The 22,181-nt window shown below is 46.2% G+C and overlaps 1 long non-coding RNA gene across 9 annotated transcripts in view; it reads left to right on the top strand.

Moving 5' to 3' along the window:
• Positions 1-9,404: 9,404 nt before the first annotated feature.
• LOC149857498 (uncharacterized) overlaps positions 9,405-22,181 on the top strand; it is a 70,440-nt gene continuing 57,663 nt past the window's right edge. For 2 of the 9 annotated variants that reach the window (XR_016444262.1, XR_016444269.1), the window contains exon 1: positions 9,405-9,538. This is a non-coding gene — a long non-coding RNA (uncharacterized LOC149857498). Of the gene's footprint in view, positions 9,539-15,158; positions 15,282-22,181 lie in introns of all 9 variants that reach the window. The other 7 variants (XR_016444263.1, XR_016444268.1, XR_016444267.1 and 4 more) reach the window with 5 other exon arrangements.

Raw genomic sequence — 22,181 nt, 5'->3', positions numbered from 1 at the left:
CTGTTTGGAAAGTTTCTTATACTTAGTAAGAAATACCTAAATATCCACTGAGGGAGAGAGTTAGAATGACTCTGTAGGACAGCTCTCCGGCTTTGTATATGTTTATATGTGTTTGCATATGTACAGAGTGGAACAGGATCTGCAGAGAGTTTGACACAGACCCACCCCAGAATATACTATGGACTGAGGGGTAAATTGTGTCTTTTACATGCTGAAGTGGTATTTATGTAGCCATGTACCTGCAACTTTTGGCATTTATGCAAAGTTTAGGATTCTGTTTCTACCTGTGGAAAAAATAGGACTGCCCTGTGCAAGTTTGCTGGAACTCAAGTGGAAGAACGCAGCCTTTTAGACTGTCAAGCTAAATCCTTGACCCTGGGGCATTGGCTTGACCAGCGCAGCCTCTCATCCCAGCCCATCACCTTACTGTTGTTTAGCCAGGTGGGTCAAGGTTCTCCTGAAGCCTTCAGCAGGTTCTAGCTCTCTACCGATTTACTGGCACTGGAATGGCTGCCTGGGCTTGGTTGACCCCCCACTTCCCCTGTAACCCAGAACAGAAAGGGCAACAAGGCTGATCCTGATCTCATACTGCTTTGCTGTTCCTTTGGCACATGCGCTGACTCTGCTCTCTGCCTGACCCCCAGCTTCCTGACCAGGTTTGTCCCTGGATTCTGCTCATTCCTCCAGACCCTGGTCGGCAACTTTATCTTTGGGTGGCCTCAGTCTTGGCCATCTGTGATATAGCATGACAGAGACCAGTAGTCCAGTAGTTAGAGGCATTGTCCCTAGAGCATAAAACCCAGGTTCTAAGCTTCCTTCACTCAGAGAAAGCTTGAATCGGTACTTCTTGGTTCCTAGCAAAAAATTCTGGCTACAGGCTAAGCATTGTCCAGGGGGCTGTTTAGGTGTTTCCCTGGGGCATCCCAGGGCTCTGTCCATTCCAAGGAAGCAACTATTTCACTGAACAACCCTCCTCTGCAAGGGAAGGGCTCCCAAATTTTAGCCTGCCTATTGCTAACAGGCAGACACTATCCCAATGTCAGTCATCCAATGAATATTAAATGTAAGCAACTCATGTTAGTTATGGTTTCTGTGTGACTAAGTCCTTAGGACTTGCCTGGCATTATGCTCATGCCTGGGCAATTCAATTTCCCCTATGAAAACCAGTTACGGGGGCCACTACAGGGTACCAACCTCTAGAGGCCTACTAATGCCTACACACTCTGGTCTCTCCCTTATTCAGTAGCCTCACCCACCATACTTTGATGTTAAGATTAGTAGGGGAGGCTGCACAGAAGGCAAAGCATGCTTTTGAAGAGGCAGGCCCTGTCTGGTCCAAGGCTCCCCTCCCTCCCCTTGCCTCCTAGGGTACATGGGCCTTGTAGACCTTGAGGGTGCTTGACTCACTGTGAGAAGTTGGGGTGCTTCCTTTAGTCAGCCTCCCTTAGTCAGCCGAACCAGGGGGCATAAAGGTGTACCCAATCCCTCTCTCAGCCAATCCACCACACTTGTATAGTAGAGAGCTTTATTGGTTAAAGAGTGTAGGCTTGGGGAAGGGTACAGGGTAGAGAAGTATCACAGAATAACCTTAGAGCAAACAGTGTTAGCTTAGCAGGTGGTTGATACAATTCTACACTACAGTAAGCCGTGTGTCTAGATAAGTTTTAGGTAAGTTACTCACATGTTCATTTGGAGCCCAGATCTTCACAGGGTCTGTGCTTACTCCATGTCCCCCAAGATGGCTCTTCTTCTCCTTCCTCATGAGGGCCCTTTTGTACACCTGTTGTGACCTCATTACTAAGATCCCAGCAGAGGCAGCTGGGAACCGCCCCCCCCACAAAAAACAATTTCATTTCAGTTGGGATCTGATTTTCTGCAGTTTTTTTGATTCAGTGAATAGCTCATAGATGCCTGCATCCCTCTCTCCTGTTTGGGATCCTGGAGTGACTTGCATTCCTTACTAGGTGACCATGTGTTTACAGTGTCCATGCTCATATATGCCAGTGATGCAAATAAGGAGGTGATTTGGCAGAAAGCGCTAATGGGAGCTTAATGGTAGCTCTGATATGTATTTCCATAATTGTTTTATTAATATTATCATAGCATTCTGTGGACAAGGTAATGGGGACCCTTACAAGTGCTGGTAAAATAACTGTGGTTTCTTGATATCACTTCATAATTGCCTCCAGAGGAAAAGATTGCCCCTGAATGTGTGTGCTAATTTCTATGCTGATGTGTTATGCTAAAGAAACCAAACAGAAAAGCAGTGATACATTTTCAAAACAACAGCTAAACTATCAAAAACTGATTACTCAGTGTATGTGAGTAATCAGTTTTTGATGGCTTGGCTGTTTATTTGGATATGTTTGCTGCTATGAAACTAAATATTTTGGCTGGAGGTTCTGGGGATAGAATACACCTGTTGTGTGCCTGGACATTTCAGGTCTGTGCAGACAAGGTGTCCCTTGTGTATTCTAAATATATAGGGAATATCCAACCATCTGTTTCATGCTACTTCACTCCTGACTGTTTCAGTGAGTCTAAGCGGAGCACACCTGTTGCTCTGAGTAGTTTATGGTAGGACACATCTGCCATGCTGCTAACATTTTCTGTATTGCAGCTTTTGCTAGAATGTCAGTGGAGGACAGCAGCACAGCAGGGGTAGTGAAAGGCTTTGTGTAAAGGTTTAAGAGGTTACCCCGTTGAGTAAGTAGGAATGAACAGTTTTGGTTAAGAGAAGCGAACTAATTCATTGCTATGAAAGAAGATTGAAATGGAGCGGGCTGGGTGGAAAGAGGAGGTCTTAAGGAGAATGGGCTTCCTCTATAGGCTTTGCCAGTTTCAGAGACACCTGCTGCCCCTTTGCTGCCTCTTTCTGCTAATCCCATGCCATGATACTAGGCATTTTTAAGTGATTCCCTTGTCACCCTATAGCTAATTTTTGTGGATTCCCTCTCCTCTGGGCTAGGATGCAATCTAGCATCACTTTTGTGTGTAGTATGTGGAAACCAAATTTCTTTGGTTGTGAGTGGGTGTTGATTCTGGTTGGACTGCCCCTGTGTTAAGTGTCTGTGTGTTGAGGGAAGGAGGGGGTGGGAAGAAGGCACTTTGTAGCACTGATCATTAGCATCAAGGCAAGCACTACAGAATGACAGTCAACAGTTTCTTCATTTCAGAGGAGAGGAGGTGGTAGTGAGGATCACTTTTGTTTCCACTCAGCATGAGCTACATGGGACATCTTAACAATGGGAGGTTTCTTCTCCCCCTACCATCTCCTACACTGCTATATGCGGATTAGCAAATGTTTGTCTCCAACTGATTCTTCATTCAGCCTTTCCCTCTCACTGATCAGCACATGTTCTATGCTGAGAGTAGGAACTGCAGAGAAAAATCAAGTTGAGACCACTATCGTTCCCTCCTCCCCAGCCTGGCTCAAGCCTGTCTCTGTAAAGCAGCATAAATCCAGAGTCTCAGGATCAATAGTCTTCATGGATTCATGTGCAGAAGGATGGCCCAGATCTGTCTCTAGCTCAAGGTCAAAAAGCAACTGCACTACTGCACAAGAAGAATTACAGAACCCAGGTGCCTGGGCATCAATGATGTCAGGGGAGCAGGACTGGCATTTTCTGAAACATACTTAGGAGCACAGCCTGCGTAGGTACAGCAGGCAGCACTTGCCTCAGGATGGAAGTGTGTTGGCTAGCAAGCACAATGTTGCTGCATTCTCATCTGCAAACTGGAATTGAAGGGGGAGTCCTGACAGAGTATTGGCTGCTGGAGTACTTCCACCCAAGGCATGTTGAGGAAGAGCTCCCCCTCCCCAATTTCATCTCTCATCACATGGATGAGTTCTAGAGCTGGAATGGCAGCCTAAGGCTTCTGGCTGATATCTCACTGGGGACAACACTGCAGTTTGTCAGTCAATCAGGCTGCCACACACATGCTCTGTCCTCTCTGCTGCACTCCAGCTTGGTGTTGTGTGTATTGATTAGGTACTTTTGAATTCTGAGCAGATCCCAGCCTGTGCTGCAACCTCATGCTTGAACTTGGGCTAATTGCTCTGTGAGTGTCCTTGCTGTCCAAGCTGTTCCGTGAGGAGCTGAGAAAAAATCTATCATGTGCCAATAGCAGGGAAAGCCAGCAGCAAGGTCTAAGGAAGACATAAACCAACCCAGTTAACATGTTCTGGTTCATGTTGGCTTCTTTGATGTCCTCCAGCCTCAGCCCTGCATGACAATTCCTGGGCTTTAACCAAAATGAAACGTCTCACTCAGAAACTTTCATTTCTACCCAGGAGAACTTTTACAATCTTTTATCTAGTGCCTGATGAAGGGTGTTTGTGCCTGAAAGCTTGCAATTAAAGAATTTTTTTTTTTGCAAAAATCTTGTTGGTCTAATAAAAGATATCACCTCTACCATGAGCCCTGATTGCTTTTTCCTCTAGACAAATACAGCTACAACCTGGATACCTCACTCATGAAACAGCATCCAAGAAAAACTGTCAGCAAATAATAAAAATATCAAGGAGCAAGCTCAGACATGTGTTGGCAATGTAAGCTCAGTTCAACATGTTACGTGCAGGGCAAATGTCTGTAGGCTCTTGTAGGGTATTAAAACTGTCCATCTTCGCAATGGATGCTCTGGGCTTCTATCTCAATGGGTCTCTGGGGGCTTCCGTCTTTTTCCATTTTCATTTTACAGCTGCCTGAGGTAGATGCGCAGGTGATAAATCCTGCCTGTGTTATTGCAGCACCAGCAAGGCGAAAATTACCATGTGGCTCAGGTGTCTCAGACTGGTGAAATGACACCAAATTGGAAGGGAATGGTGATGTATTGGAGGCAGAAGACAGGAACGCTTGCCTCTTATTGCACTTTGTCCCTGGTTACTCAAGGTTTTAGTTAATGATATATCATCCCCCAAATTGGATTTTAAAGGTAATCTGCACAAGGAACAATCTACCCCTGGATGGCTGCAGGGGAGTGAATAACATGAGACTGCTGTTCCTACCAGCAAAGCTACTCACTAGGGTAAGACAACAGTTACAGGGGAAAGCAGGGTGATACACCTTGGGTCTTATCCAAGGAGCTTGCACCTAGGTTCTTGGTACTCCTTGTGCACAGAGAAGTGAATATGATTAATCACAGACTTCTGTGGATGTTGATGCAATGATGACAACCTTTCTTACACCCCAGGGCTATACTCTTGCCTCAACATTCTGGTGTGCAGCACCATATGAGCTCCTCTACACCAAAGTTTGTGGATATGAAGGTCACTCTTTTGTTTCTTGGTCTTCTCTTTGATGAGTTCTGGGGGAAGCTATAAAGGAAGAACCCCTTAAGGGTATAGCTCCTTGTGACAGGCCCTCCCCCTGCCACCTAAGCCTATTCACCTGCTATGACTTTGTTGTTCCCAGTACCTCTGCTGTGTTGCTCAGTGGTTCCTACCTGGGCTCAGGAATGCCCACAGGATCTACTGGGCTGCACTCTCCCACCCCCACCTGACCTTTGATTCTCCAGGGGGTCCTACCACTGTGACAGTGGATGAGCCCATCAACATGCCAAGATGTCCATGGATGTTGAGAGGCTTGGTGTTGCCCCAAGGCCCCAGTCCTCTGCCCCAAGGCCCCTGTCCTCTGCAGGCTAATGGTTTCCTTTGGCTTGCTCCAGGTCGCTCACTCCTAGGATGTAAAGCCAGCTAGCTCCTAGCTGGCTGTAGGAGCTGCACCCAGTTTCCCCCCAGCTGCCTCTTGGTTGAGGCATGCATGTGCTCCTTCCCTGGGCTCACTGGCCAGTGGGGGAAGGATTGGGTTGCTTCTGGGGGTAGGCAGCATGCCCCATTCTGTCTCCAGCAACCAGATGTGTCCTACTCTTCTGGCCTCTTGGCCAGTTTTAAGCACTTGGCCTTCGGGCCTCATGCCAATGGGGAGTGAGCTGTCTGTCCACAGAGTGCCAGCTGCACTGATTGCAGGCTGGCCACCTGAGCTGCAGCCCCGAAGTATCCCAGGCAGGGGCCTATTATACTCCTGAAGAAGATGAACCATTCAGAGACCAGCAAGACCTGCAGAAGCTGGTAGCAGAGGGGAGGTTCAGGGCATCTCTGGAAGCCCTTTTCTTCCTGTGGATCTTTCAAGCATGGAGGAAAAGAAGTGACAACTTCTTCCCTGGTGCTGGTGGATAAGATAAGCCCTGGTCCCAATACATGGGTGACTAGTGTTTGGTGGGTTTTCCTTTACACTGGGCGGTTTATAGAGTCTGGATCTGTTCCTAAGACTTCAGCCCAGTGGCCAGGAATAAGTGAATAAAGCTGTGGAGGTTTAGAAAGCCATAGCCACAGCCATGTCACCCTAAAAGCAAATCCTAGAGCAACAGGGCCCATCTATGGCAGAAAGGAAGACTCATTTTGGCTGGGCAATGTGTTGGGATGGGAGGAGGTTATTATGGTGGAGGGCTTGATTATGAAATCAATGGGTATGTGGAGGAGGTATGACTATTCTAAGGTGGAGAAGTCCGTTTGTGGGAATGGTGCATTTATATTTGAGTGAATACTAAAAAGAGGCACAGATGAATGTGTTGGGTTTTTTTCTAATACCTAACAGAAAGCTTCCAGGTTGCAATGTAAGGCCATGATTTCTTGTGTTGTCCCCTGTGAATAAAGATAACAAATTATCAGCATCTTCTTTATAGTTGTGAAAGACCAACTGGGAGGGTGGCCTCAAGGGCCTTGCCTGCAGGTTAGTCCAGCACTTCCCCAGTCCCCTTATGAACTTCTCCCTCTTTATAGTAGCCTTCCATGTTTTGATTGGGAAAAAAGACCCAGGGGAGGTTGCCTGGTGTCTAAAAAGGGGAGTCCAGTGCTACAGTCCACTGACCGGACTAAATATCTGGTGCTCCCTCTACCTTTCTTGCTCTTCATAGTTCATAGTTTCATAGTAGCTAGGGTCAGGATGGACCTAAACAGATCATTTAGCTTGACCCCCTTCCACAGGCAGGAATGAATGCTGGGTTCACAAGACCCCAGACAGGTGATCATCCAACCTCCTGAATTTGCCCAAGGTAGGGGCGAGGACCACTTCCCTGGGAAGTTGGTTCCAGATTTTGGCCACCCTAACTGTAAAATATTGCCTTCTGATCTCTAACTTAAACATATTTTCCATCAGCTTATTACCATTGTTCCTCATCACCCCAGATGGTGCTGGGGAGAACCTATTTGCTGTTGATCTCCCCTGATGAGTTTGTAGGCAGCCACCAGGTCCCCCCTCAGCCTCCTCTTGCTGAGGCTGAGCAGGTTCAGATCCCTCAGTCTTTCCTCGTAGGGCCTGTCCTGCTGCCCTCTCACCAAGCGGGGGGCCCTCCTCTGAACCCTCTCCAGGCTGGCCACATCTCTCTTGAAGTGCGGCGCCCAGTACTGGACACCGTACTCCAACTGCGGCCTGACCAAAGTCTCATAGAGGGGGAGTATCACCTCTCTGGACTGGCTTGAGGTGCATCTTTGGATGCATGACAAGGTATGGCTGACCTTGCTGGCTGTGGTCTGGCATTTGCGGCTCATGTTCATCTTGGAGTCAATAATGACTCCAAGATCCCTTTCTGCCTCTGTGCTTTCAAGAGGGGAACTCCCCAGCCTGTATGTATGCTGTGGATTCCTTCTCCCAAGGTGCAGCACCCTGCATTTGTCTACGTCGAACTCCATCCTATTCTCATCTGCCCACTGTTGTAGTCTGTGTAAATCTAGTTGAAGCCTCTCTCTCCCTTCAAGTGTGTCCACCTCGCCGCACATCTTAGTGTCATCAGCAAACTTGGACAGCGTGCTTTCCACTCCTTGTCCAAGTCTCTGATGAAGATGTTAAACAGTGCGGGCCCGAGGACCAAGCCTTGGGGTTCTAATTGTAGTCCTACAGGCCCTGGACACTTTAAGAGCAAGAATCATGACCTCTAGCTGCCTCCATAACCACACCCATGCTTCACAGATTTTTTCTGAGTCTCTGTTTCCTGGGTCTCCTGACTGTCCTCATTTCTGTCCTCGGGTCCTTGATCCTGTCCTCGGCTTCAGCCACGTCTCCTAAGGACTTCATTCTGCAGCCTCATCTTTCCTGTATCTGGGCTTCAGCCCCTTTGGTCAGGTCTCAGCCCTCAGGCTTCAGCCCCTCTGCCCTCTGTCTCTTTTGTCACAGGAATATCCCAGAAAATGACCCCCTCCACACCCCTCAAAACATAAAAATAAAAAAATCACAGCATGCAGAGCATCCTGCTATGAGGCTTCCTGACCATCCCTCACAGCTGATGCCAGTCCTCAGGTGGTTAGAAACAAATCACTAACGCAAACAGAACCCCACTGGGTACATAAATAGTCTTCAAGAGAAATCTCAAGCCCCCTGAGTGAACATGAGCAGGCCGCAGTTAAATCTTCATGAAGAATCTTGAGTGCATTCACTCTTAGCAGGCAGAAGCTCCTCTGTTCGACTGAAGTTCCTCATACTTTGCCAGAGCATTTCATTTTCCACTACAGTCAAGGACAGAGAGCCCCTCTCCCCTGCAGGTATGTCTGTACACAGGCCAGCTCCTCCTGTTTCCAGTCATCTGACCTGGCTTTCTGCTAACAGGGCCCAGGTGCTGCTAAATCCCCAATCAGCAACCTGGCATTTTGCTACCTGCAGTGTGAGCTTTGCAGCCTATTTAACTACGCTGCTTGTATCTGCTGTTGCAACAGGGCTTTCTGGAAGCAGCATTTGCCCTGTGGGTTAAGTCCTTCTCAGCTCTCTGCATTTTAGTAACAGGGCTAGGGATCCCTTATATATAACCCCCCCCCATATACTATAACAACCCTATATGTATTTCAAGGCTGTTATGAAATCCCCCCTCAGTCATCTCTTCTCCAAATGAAATAAAGCCAGTCCTTCCAAACTTTCCTCATGTGTCATATTTTCTAGACTTCTAATGTTTCTTATTGCTTTGCTCTGGACTCCTTCCAATTTGTCCATGTCTTATATGAAGTGTGGTGCCCAGAACTGGATACAGTACTCCAGGTAATGCCTCACTGGTGCTGAATACAGAGGAAATCATTACCTATGATTTTCACCTTACACTCTTTCGTAAGTGTAGTGCTTTGTGCTTGTCCTTTTTTGTGAGGAATGAATTAAAATGGTATTAAACACTAATTTTTCCACATAATTCATTATAGCTTTCCTTCCCCACTCAGTAATGGATTTACCTGTTCCTGGGCATTCCTTTCTTCTAGTGTATTTATTAACTTTTTTATTTTATTTTTGCCTTTTACGCCTTTGTAATCATGAGGGACCTGGTTTTCCATTCACCACAAGAAACATGGTAAAACATGGATTTTCTCATTTTAAAGCAGAAAATGCAGATTTTTATTTTTTAAGGGAAAAAATGCAGGAAACAGTGGGTTTCCCTCTCCAGGCTGGCAGAGATCCAGGGGCTGGGAGGAATGTGAGGAGGGAGAAAAGGGAGGGGACACCACATACCACACCATATACAGCAGCCAGGCAGCACAGAAAGCAACTCCCACAGCTCTCCGCAGGTAAATGTTGGGGTGGGGGGCATTAAGGCCCCCAAAGTGAAGGAGGGAGAGAGTTGGTTGGGCAGGGCTAGGGCTGGGGGTGCTGCCCTGCTGGGGTGGTGCATGGGGCCTGGGGCTTGGAGCCCAGGGCCGAGGCAGGAAAGTGCAGCTGCAGGGCCAGGCGTGAAGTGGGATGGGGCTTCAGGCAGCTCCACCAGGAGGTGTCAGGGGAGCTGGTTCCCCGCCACTGTGTGCACTTCTGGCTGGGGCATGGGTGGCACATGCCCCCCAGATTTGTGTGGGGTCAGGGTGGATGTGGGCTGCCCACTGCAGGCTCTTGCTGCCTGCCCCCCAGGGGCGTCCATGGCCCAGCAGGTGGCACCTGTAATGGAAGGGCAGAATGGGGCAGGGTGGGGAGGCTTGGTGCTGCCACCAGGATCCTGGCATTACCATGGCAAGGTGCCCCCTGCCCACCTAGCAGCAGGGGCAAGACAACTCTGTGCTGTCACCCCTGCTGCTGCCAGGTGGGCAGGGTGTGCTTCCCATGGCACCAGAGGGCTCCCAATAGCAGCACCAAGCCTCCCTACCTCACTCTGCCCTTTTGCATTAACTGCGGTGGTGTGTTGTTGCACGGGCCTGATACACTGTGGGATGGTATAATGGGGCAGGCCGTTTGTGCACTGTGGGTGGAATTCTATTTCTCCTTGCTCGGCTAAGTGGCAGTTTTTCAGTCACGTAAGTGAAAAGCCACTCAGTGCCCTAACGATTCAGCTATTGGAGCTATATAATGCAAGAGTGCCTGCCTTCTATGTGTCCATGCTTATACACAGTCTACACATTCAGGCTTCTAAGTCCAAAGTATAAAACAAGGGTAAAAAATGGCTAGAAACAGGCCAATTAGATGCGCACCAGAGGAAAAAAATATTCTACCCTGTATATGATGTATATAAGTATGAGATGGTTCAGAAGCCTTGCTCATTAGCTCTGATTCTGGTCCTTTTGTGTTATTCTGACGTGTTGATACAGGGGCATTATGCAATATCTGTTTTGCTGTTTTAGGGGCTTTGTGTACCAGCTCTGACTGTTTTTGGTAGAGGGGCTTGTGCTTACCTGATGCATACTGATGCAGAAACCTGGGATCTGAATGTGTATTGGGAGAGGTGTGTGTGTATATGGGGGGGGGGCTGGTGCAGTAACTGGGATTGTGCATTTTGGGGCAGGGGGCTTGTGCTCTAGTTGCAGTGCATGTTAGGGTATGAACTTTTTGCATTAGCTGTGATGAGTATTGGTTAGGACTTGTAAACTTGCTGCAATTATGTGTTGAGCCAGAGACCTTGTGCGCTAAACAGGTGTTCCATGACACTGCAGGGGCCTTGTGCAGTGGTAATGAGAATGAAGTTTTGCAGGGACCTTGACTCTAAGTCAGGAATTGTCCACTTCTCACCAGGTCAGCACGTCCCTTTGAAGCATCAGCAACCTTGGTCAAGAAGATCAGAGACAGCATTCACTAGCCAGTTGCTACTGGTCCTTATCTGGAATGGTTGGGATGAGTGTCCTAATATTGAGATCATTACAGGATAAAACTGGGATACACCTGCTGGAAATGCCAATATCCAAAAAGTTCTCCAGCCCCATTCTTTCCTACCCTACCATGAATCCATTATCTGCTTACCAAATCAACTTCCAGCATCACATCCAGTTCCCCACTCCTTATCATTGTTGAGAACTCCACCCAGGCTGCACAACCCACCCCCTTCCCATGTCTGGAGTGTGCAGCACAGTAATATACTGTTGTCAGCTGGCAAGTACCTGTGGAAGGTAATGTAATCCCTTGGCTGGCATGCAGTGGTGAGAGATAGGGTGGTGCCTGCTGATTTACTGACTTCTGTGGAGCTGTGCTCACTCACAGACCTGGGAGTCTGGCTCTTGATTATTTAACTCCCTAACCTTGCTTCCTAACTATTCTTTGACCTTCCTGCCCCTCCTTCCTTCCTTATTTTAATTCAGTCAGCTTCTGATCACTGTCACAAAGAGCTATGTAGATGCATACATGAAAACACACCTCTGGACAGTTTGGAGGCTTATCTAGACCAAATCCATCCTTTTCACCAATCACAGGGACCTTGTGACCGAGGAGGAAAGGCCCATAAAATGCCGACCTTATTGCTGGGTGCACAGGGACATTCATTTTTCTGTAGCTGCATTGTCATCTTGAGAAACAGTCAGTAAGAAGCGACGGCATGATGGAGTGCAGGTGTTGCTGGTCAAAGATGCAATCCTTTTCCTCCTGACTGGAAGCCTGGCCTTGCTCTGGGAAATAAGCTGTGTGAAGAGAAAGAGGATTGCATTCTGCATAGCTTTGTTGACATTCTGGGTGCATGGCTGCCTTGCAAGCCAAATCACAGAAAGCAAGAGAACATTTCCTCACTGGGAGCAGAGACAGCCCTAGAATCCCACTTGCATCTAAGGTCTCATCTGGCCTTTTCCAGTTGCAGTATCTGAATAATTATTTTGTCCATACATCCCCACATGGCACAGTGGGTACATGGCTTTAACACCTCTGCAGGGATTCTGAGATCCCTGTTTGAGAAAAGAGTTCTGCCCACTCTCTCCCCCTTTGCATAGGCAGCTTGCCAAAAAAATGCCATGTGCTCACTTTCTCAGGACCTCAGTCTAAAAAGTGCTCCTGACAATGGCACTGGGCACAACTAGTATTGGTCTAATAGGGGTAACATGGTATGTTTTCAACCTGAGGCATGTGTGGAGTAGGAACAAGTGAAGGGAGCTTGCTTCTTGGTGACAGCCTCAGGCTCACCATAGGGATAGCACAGAAATACCTATGAATAGAAAGGCCAAGTTCAACTCCTTCTTTAGGTAGGTAAGGGATGCATATGTATATCAAGTGCTGCCTAATTATTAGGATAAAGCAGGGGTTTTCAACCTTTTTAAATAAGGGTACCACCAGGGGAGGAGGGGGCAGGTGGTAACAAGCGGCTGGATGTGGAGCAGGGGGATGGCAAGCCGCAGAGCAGCGGCAGCGCAGCATCTGTGTAGCCCTGCTCTTGCCCCACCCCGGCCCTGCTCCTGTGAGGCAGTGGTGCAGGGTGGTGGCACTCTGTCCCCACCCACCCGCATGCACCCCCTGGGACCTTTCAAAGTACCCCCCGGGGATAAAACGTGAGAGGACTAATGTTTTGAGGAGTTACTTAGCATATTCATAGGTGTAATAGGATTGCTACAAAATAAGTGGCTGGAGTGAATCCCTTCTGAACATGTTTAGAAGGATAGGGTGAGTTGTATTGGGGTGGCTAGGATCTAGAATCCATGTGAGTAGTTGTAAATCCACTTTACATGCCTATCTATAGCCACATAAATGTCTCAAGGGGAAGTTGAATTTGGGCTAGAGACACCAAGGCCAAGTCCCTTGAAAAATGTAGGCACCTAACTCCTATTGATTTCAGTTGGACTTTAAGGATCCAAGCTTATGTGGCTTGCCTGAGGTCACAAAGGCAGCCTGTGGAGGAACTGGAAGTTAATCTCACTCTACAAGCATCTGGTTGCTTGTCACTTCAGTCAGAGATATGACTGGGGTGACATTAGGGCAGTGCAAGCTGGGCAGTTGTGTTACAGTGTATCATGGTTAAGTTTTAATGTTGTTGTCTAGTAAAGACTAGAGACCCAAAACAGAATCTTTATGCAGCCTCTGAAAGGTGAACCCACTGCTAGGTCTGCAGCATATCTGAATGGACTCATGCTCACTTTAGTTTGATACTTTTAGGTAACGATAGTCATGAAGCTGGTCCTGGATGCTTATCTGGGCAATCAGTCTGTGCCAAAGTTTGTGCAACTGGGTCTTCACTGCAACTATCATCTGAGATAGACAGATTAAAACTAGTTTAGAAGTAATTACTGTGTTACAAACACACTCTCTTTGCACTGCTGACATACCCTTAAGCACTAGACCAGGTAAGGCCAGCCAGTCCAGTGCAGTGTCACTGACCTGGGCAAGCAAGAGACATTTCAAGGGTGATCTCCTTTTCCCCCTTCTCTTGTCGTGAATTAATTTACAATTGTGGGCTAGTTTGGGAAGTGGCTTCCTATGTAAGCCATGAAGCATAATAGCTGACAATTCTGAAATGTTTTTGTCCCAGTAAATGTTACTTCTTGTGATGCTCTTATTCACTATTTATCTTATTATCCCTCAAAAAAATATTATTCCACAAATATTACCCTCTGATCCCCAAAAGTACCACCCCCTCATAAGCAGAGTTCAGGAGAGTGGAAAGTTAATTCACAAAGCATGGAGCAGAAGTGGTGGGAGGGGGGATGGGACAAGACACTGGAATGCTGTAGGACTGTTCTATCTTTGTGGAGCAGACTGAAGTTACCCTAACAGAATTTGGATAGCACAATCCAGCATTAACCCCCACCTTAAATGGTGTAATTTTGAGATGCTCAGAGGGCACTGAGCAAGAGTTAATAAGCTTTAATGTGTGAATGCTCACATTTTAAGTGCCCTTAGCATGGTCTAAGTATAACATGTAACTTCATCCACTGAACCATAGAAAAGTAGGACAAATACAAGCATTCAATTCACCATTTGTTAGAGAATTTATTATTTTAAACACCTGAAGTCTCTCTAGGTCTCTAGTTAATAAAATTCTGTGGACCCGTCATTCACTCCTAAAAGTGCACTTGGAAGAAGGAGGATTAAAGGGAAGCTTAGTACTTCTGGGCCCCTAGGCTGCTGTGACGGGATACAGGTTAGTAATGCCTTTTAAGACAGGTTGCTTCACAAGTCCTGGAATTCACATATTTTACAGAAGAAAGCTGTAGGGGAGATGTGAAAGAAAATGTGTTTCAGTTCAGGTTGGAAGTGAAACTTATCCTCAATGTGTAATAAATGTAGCAGCTTATCTGCTTACCTTCCAACTAATTTTCCTAATAGTCTTTGTATCTGTCTAACTGGAATAAATTTCATTTTCACATCAGGATACTACTTATGCTTAATTATGTTCAAGCTTATAAAAGGATAGCTCTCTCCCAGCTATGGTGCTCGCCCTGGTCCCTGCCCAATACTTTTCTGAGAGAGATTAAGCTGCTAGAAAAAACACAATCTGCATTTGTCCCTTGAGCCTCTAATTACTTGCCTCCCTAATATAGCACCTCAGAAATGTGAACAGTCCTGACAGTGCATATCTCTGATATGGACATACAAGTCAAATGCTTTCAGTCTTCCCTGAAATTGAAGTGCTTATAATTTGATGAGCAGGTATCCCAGCATGCCTCCTGGCTTCTTGGCTATACATTTCCTACAGAACTTTGTTTGACCTCCAAGCTTTTGCTTAATACTTCCTGCCATGGCAGGGCTGGTCAGTTTCCCTTCAGAAAGGATGGTCAGTTTCATGTGAATCGCATTCTAACCAGAAGCAAAGAATGGTTACCTATCATTTCCTTGTCCTCCAGTCTCATGGAGCCTCCCTGTGAGATACAGGTTCTACAGTCCTGCTCACGGCAGAGACCCTTGGCTATGCTCACTCTGTTCTTTCAGTACATCTGACTGGAATTGATTTGAAGCTGTGTGACCCTGGTGATTGCCAGGCACCTCCTCAAACTGTCCTATGTGCTACACCCATTCTAGGACTACATGCCAGAGAAGGAAGAAATAAGGGACTCCACAGAGGATTGCTTTCTGCGGGACCAGCTGAAACCTTCACAGTGCTGCTTATGAGCCTGGGAGACAATTACCAACTGGTTGGAGCAGGTAGTCCTCAAAGCCTCAAGTGGCAGCAGAACATTAGGATGAGCAGGGTCATCTTGACATCTATGCTTAGCTGCCCTATTGCCTTAGAAGCCACCAACATGAGGGTACCTGTGAGCCTGGAGAGCTGAGTGACAATTGCCATCTGGAAGGTGGTAACCCCCAATAACTTCTGGTATGCTGCCATCTGCTCCTGTATGGACAGGTACACAGTTTGATCAGCTGTCCAGGAGGTGTGCTGTGTCAGCCAAAAGATCCAGGCACTGTACTTCTTCCACCTTACCAACCCATAGGAGGACATGACCAGATTTGCCTGAATAGGCTTTCTGAAGACAACTGAGGCCATTCAGGGCACTCACAGTTCCATCCAATGACTGGTGATAAATACATTGCAAAGAGCACTTCTTCATCTAGCTGTAGGGTATTCTAGGCCACTGGGGATGGTTCATTCAGTGAAACTGGGTTGCTTAGGAAAGTCCATGATCATAGGGCATTCAGAAATTCTAATCTGGTGCCCTTGATGGCATGGACAGCATAAGCTCATGGTGCTCCAGCATAGAGCTGGAAAGGGTGGCCATCCTCTCTTTGCTGCTCAGAGCTCTGGCCTACCTGTTGATTTCATAGTTTATTAAGTCCTTTACCAGACACTTAGATCCCAGGAAGACATTTTTTCAACTAGTGGCTGAGTGTAACAGGGAGCTTAGGGCCCTGTTCCTTTAAGGGAAAAACTTGTAGCATATAAGAGTCCAGGCAGCTGAATAGAGGTTAGCTGCAAAGAAGTAGGCAGAAGGAAGCACAAGTACATAGGCAGAGAGCTGCACATTAAAGAAAAGGGGAACACTTACAGCCAGTTAAGGGAATGCTACCCAGAGTAAGATGGTTCCAAGATAGCAGGTAATTAGATGCCCAAGGCTAGGAGTGCCTATTGCTGGGGTAGCTATGCTGCACTAGAATAATAGGGCAGAGCCTAGCCAGGAACCAAAGATGCAGCTGGAGTAGTAACTGTAAGCTCCCATGGACCCTGATGAGAAATGCCTTCAGGTGGCAGAGTGAGTCACCTGACCGGAAAGGGACAGGGTGTGGGGAAGAATATAAACCCAAGGCCTTAGACATGGAGGCAATTTGAATTTGTGCAGAGGAAGGAGCTCCAGAGCAGGTAAAGCTGTAGAGCAGGAAAGATACAGATGATGGATATTTGGGTTTTCCTGGGCCTGGCAAATAGAACAGCCAAATGCTGTTGTCTCTAAAGGAAAATATGACTCAGGGTAAAGAGAAATTATATTAGTCAGCTAAAGAACTTTTGGGTTAAAATACCACAAGGAATTTATGTTATAGCCAAGAGGGCTTATTGTTTTGATAACGTTATTACTGGCAGTTTGAGCTGGAACTATTATGGGGTGAGAGGATATTCCAGTAATGCCTGAAGGGTGTATGTTTCTTGTGAGATTTCTCAGAGGCCGGGGGCCTGAGACCCAGAAGCAGCTTGGGTTAAACAGGCTGGTAGCTGAGAGCAAGTTTCGAAGCCTAACCCAGACTGGAAGCAGACAGGTCAGTGGCCCCTGTGCCCAGAGCAGGGTGAGAGCCAGGGCCAGGGGCCCACAACCCAAGTGGGCAAAGAGCCCAAGAGTGATGACAAATAGGGCCAGAGGATGAGACTAGGGCCAGGGGCTCGCAGCCTAGGAAGGCAAAAGCAGGCCAGTTGGTCCGCAGCTCTAGAAGAGCGAGACTAGGGATGAGGGCCCAAAATCCCAAAGTAGGTGAGATGGGAGCTGGAGCCTAGAAGCCAGATCCAACACAGTGAACCAGGGCCAGAGACCCAGCAAGAAGGGTCAGAGCATGAAAAGGCTGAGGCCCAGCTATATTTTTTTTATTTAGCATACATGGTTTCAGCATATTTTTTCATCCATCTTAAGGTAATGTCATCACCAGTGTGAAGAGCTTGAAGGCCACCAGGTAGCATTGTAAATGGACATGAGTCAACAATGGGGGACACTGTGAACTTGTATGCAAGGACATTTGTTGTTATTTTGAAGGATCCATTTGTATAGGTTTGAGGCACACTGATGCTTTCCAGTTAAAACATATTTAAGAAGTGCCCAATGTGGAAGAAATCAAACTTTGCGTTGTGGTTGAATCAGAACTGGCAGAGCCAGCTTTTCTTAATTTAAGGCTATACTGTGATCACAGGGAGAATTCCATCACCCACTTGTCTGTTTCAAAGGATTTCTCAGACTCTCTAAGTTTACAAGCGTATTTATACTAAAGACAGAGAAAGAGATAAAAAATACACCTTGGAGAAACAAAACAATAGTAAATTACACAGAAATTTAGGAAGTTTACTTAAACAAACTATCTATGCACAGGGCAAGATATCAAGATAACCTAAGGATAACCCAAGGTGTGCAGGATTCCTTATCTCAGAACATTTAACTGAATTAAGCAGTATCAGCACTTCTGGTCTTTGTCTCTTTTTCTAGTCAAGTAAGCTAATTACTTCTACATTCCCTAATTTTTTTTTAACAAGTTAGAGATTTATAGCCATTAGAAAACTAAGCACCATTTATTTTAAATTCTACCTCACACTTACTGACTCCTACTGCAACACGAGATCTATTACAGGTCCAACAGAACTTTCCAGGGGTGGCATAAGCTAATTGTACATAGTCAGACTGGTTGCAACTTACATTCTGCCAAGTTTCATTTCTATGAAAATCTGAATAGTAAGGGGCTAGCATCTGAGTTGCATTTAAGGGTACTGGTATCAAGGGTATTCCTCCAGTAGAATAGGTAGGAACATGACTACATATCCAACAATGAGAGACATTTAAATCTATTCCAATTTGATTAACTAAAGACAAGAACACATTTTCATGAAGTGATGTTCTTTGTCGGTGCAGAAGTGTAGTTTGGTTTACAGAGTTTTAAAACTGAGTCAAGTTCATATAAGCTGGCCCAAAAAGAAATACTGAGAACTATCCAAATCATGACTAACCAACTCCACCTCGGGAACCAGAAACTAGGTAGAGGCCTTTTTCCTGTCCTGAAGGGCATAGTGGTGTCGTTGTGGCACATCCTCTTCGCTCTGTAGTGGCAAATCCTCTTCACCGGTAGGCACTTGGCTCACTACTGGTCTTGAGCTCTCCTGCTGGCAGGCGCTAGGCTCACTACCAGTCTGTGGAGGCTGATTACAAGATTGATATGGAGGAGACTCTAGGTCTAATGGGGCTGATGTTTTCTTACTATGTGAAGCATGGATCCATGTCTGGAGTCCTTGACACTTTATTGCAGTGTTGGTGGTCAGGAGTACCTGGAATGGGCCTTTCCAGTGAGGTTCCAGCAGTGACTTTCGTTGATGGACTTTTACATGGACCCAATCTCCAGGCAGGATAGAATGGGACGGCTCACCTGGTTCTTTGGGGAGAGCTGCCTGTACCTGTGAATGAAAAGCCTTAACACACTTCATCAGTGCTTTACAATAGTCTAGAATAGTATCATCAAGTGAATGTATATTGCAAAAGTGGGAAGCAACAGGTGGCGAGGCGGGGAGCCTCATGGGTCTTCCCATTCGAATTTCATGTGGGCTAAGCCCAGTCTTTCGGTTGGCAGTAGATCTCATACTCATAAGGGCTATGGGAAGTGCATCTGGCCATTTAGGTGAGTCTCAGCACAAATTTTGGCCAGTTTATTTTTCAGAATGCCATTTTGGCGTCCTACTTGGCCCGAGGCCTGCAGATGGTATGGGCAATGAAAGTTCTGTTGGATCTGCAGGACTTTGCAGACTTCTTTCATTATCTGTCCAGTAAAATGAGTTCCTCTATCAGAGTTTAGGGATAAAGGAATACCAAACCTTGGAATAAAATCTTTGAGCAACGTTTTGCTTACAGTTATGGTGTCAGCTTTTGCACATGGGTAGGCTTCTACCCATCCAGCAAACATACATACAATAACAAGAACATATTCATAAGAATAATATTTCTGCATTTGAATAAAATCTAATTGTAAATTTACAAACGGTCCCCAAGGTGGGGGATGTGCTGCCTTCTTTGTTTTTACAGGCTTTCCCACATTATGGGCTTGGCAAATAGGACAGGGGTGGCAGTACTGTTGAGCGACAGATGGAAAAGTTGGAGCAAACCAATCAAGCTTAACAGCTTCTATCATCCCCACTTTGCTCACATGTGCCACGCCATGGTATATGCGAGCAAGATGAGGAAGAAGGACCACTGGGGCAACCAGGCAGCCGTCCGGGGAGCGCCACAAATGGTCAGGGTGTAACAAACACACAGCCAGTCTCCGTGTATATTTCTCTGGTTCTGGAGCCTGATCTTGGAGGAGGGCAATGTCGTGAAGATTTGCCAATGGAGACTGGTCAGTTGGAATAAACAAAAACACAGGCGTAGCCTGAGGAGTGGAAATAGCAGCAGCTTTGGCAGTGGAATCTGCCAGAGCATTCCCACGTGTCACATCATCATAAGGTTTCTGGTGAGCTTGGCATTTAATAATAGCAACAGCAGAAGGTAATTGTAAAGCATTCAACAAGTCATTTACGTATGGACCATTACTAATCTTGGCACCTCCCGAAGTGAGGAAGCCCCTTTGTTTCCAAAGTTGACCATAATCGTGTACAATACCAAAAGCATAGTGAGAATTAGTATAAATATTAACAGAGGCACCAGAGGCTAGGGTGCAAGCCCTGGTGAGGGCCACAAGCTTGGCATCTTGAGCTGAATACATATTAGGTAAGTGATGGCTTTCTATAACATCATATTGGGAACATACTGCATACCCTGCAACAAGGGAACCTTTTGAGTTTCTTTGACACGATCCATCAACATAGAATACTAGATCTGGGTTTTGCAAGGGGATGTCCTTTAGATCAGTGCGGGGCATTGTTAGGTGCACAGTAACAAAAATGCAATCATGGGGTTCACCATCTGCAGGGGTAGGTAACAGAGAAGCAGGGTTTAAAACGGGGCACCTAGTTAGGGTGATATTTCCAGCAGAGAGAAGCAAGATTTCATACTTAGTTAATCTAGCATTTGAAAGGTGTTGGGTTTTTGTTTTTAGTAAAAGGGCTGCTACAGCATGTGGGACAGCAACAGTAAGGGGAGAACCTAACACAAGGGTGGAGGAAAGTTCAACAGTGACAGTGGCTGCAGCTACAGCATGGAGACATGGGGGAAATGCAACTGCAACAGGGTCAGGAGCAGAGCTATAATAAGCAATGGGACGGTGCTTGTCTCCATGTGTCTGAGTAAGTACTGGAAGTGCAAATCTGTCCTTTTCATGACAAAAAAGAATAAAAGGTTTAGTATAATTGGGAAGACCTAAGGCAGGAGCTTGCGACAGAGCTTGTTTAATAGAGGCAAAAGCGGCTTCGATTTCTGAAGTCCAGGGTAAAGGCTCAGGGTATTGACAAGAGTCAGATTTTGCAATGGCTTGACTATAGAGGCATAGCCAAGTATCCACTGGCTGCAGTAGCCAGCCATGCCTAGGAAGGTACGCATTTGGGACACAGTAGCTGGTCTAGGGATTTTAAGAATAGCTTCTATTCTGGAAGAGGAAAGCAGTTGTTCTCCTGCAGAAATCTCATGACCTAAATAGTGGACACGAGGAAGACACAGTTGTAGCTTTCTTTTGACGCCTTATGGCCTTTTAGGGCAAGAGAGGTAAGGAGAGTTAAGGAATCAGTTTTACAGGCTTCAAGGGAGGTAGATGCCAAGGGCAAATCATCAACATATTGCATAAGCATAGAATTTTCTTTAAATATTATGTCATCTAGATCTTTTTTCAGAATTTGAGAAAAAAGAGAAGGGGATTCAGTATAACCCTGGGGCAATCATGTCCAGGTATACTGAAGTCCTTGATAGGTAAATGCAAAGAGAAACTGGCTATCAGGGTGTATTGGAATAGAAAAAAATGCAGAACACAAGTCAACAACAGTAAAATAACAAGCTTTAGGGGGAATACAGGCCAAGATAGTAGCTGGATTTGGTACAACAGGAAAAATAGGTAAAACTGCAGAATTTACCGCACGGAGGTCTTGTACAAAGTGATAGGTATTCTTTCCAGGTTTTTTTACAGGAAGAATAGGGGTATTACAAGGTCTCTTAGTTGGGACAATGATACCTTGCTTTTAAAGGGCAGTTATAACAGGGCGTATCCCTTCTTCAGCTTCTGGATGTAAAGGGTATTGAGCAACTTTGGGTAAAGGCTTAGCTGTGTTTAATCTAATTTTTACAGGCTGGGCAGTATGGATTTGTCCCACTTCATTAGCATGCTGGGACCAGAGAAATGGAGGGACAGCTTTTATGATTTCTTCTTGCAACACAGAAAGATCAGGGAAGTCAGGTTCAGGAGGTGAGCTAGCTAAAGCAGCAAGTACTGCTATCTCGTTATCACAAGGGATATCTAAATAAACACCATTAGGACAACAATAGATAGTACAGTGGAGTTTACAAAGCAAATCTCTGCCTAACAAATTAACAGGAGAACAAGGACTAAGGAGAAAGGCATGTTGATCAGAAACAGGACCAAGAGAAACATGTAATGGTTGAGAAACAGGATGAGGAACTATTTTATTTGAAATTCCCACAGGATTTACAACAGCAGAGGAGAGGAGAGTTGTGGAAAATTCTTCAGTTTAAAGAGTAGAGCAGCTTGCACCCGTGTCTACTAAACATTTTGTAGAGATGCCATTTATCACACAGGAAACAAAGGGATCATCTTGATTAAGTGGGAGAAGCAGGGCTGTGATAATGTTACTATTTGTCAGGCTGGCTTAACAGGAGGCTCCCTGATTTGGGACAGAGAATTGAGTGAGAGGAGGTAGTGGAGGGTTAAACGTCATCCCTGGCTGGCCAGGCCAGTGAGGACATTGAGCCCTCCAGTGTCCTGGTTGGC

Source organism: Crocodylus siamensis, chromosome 9 (genome assembly GCF_052110815.1).
Source record: "Crocodylus siamensis isolate JL-2025a chromosome 9, ASM5211081v1, whole genome shotgun sequence".
In the NCBI taxonomy this organism is placed as follows: domain Eukaryota; kingdom Metazoa; phylum Chordata; order Crocodylia; family Crocodylidae; genus Crocodylus; species Crocodylus siamensis.
Note: the sequence above shows the minus strand (reverse complement) of the source record. Positions and strands in the feature narration are given on the sequence as shown.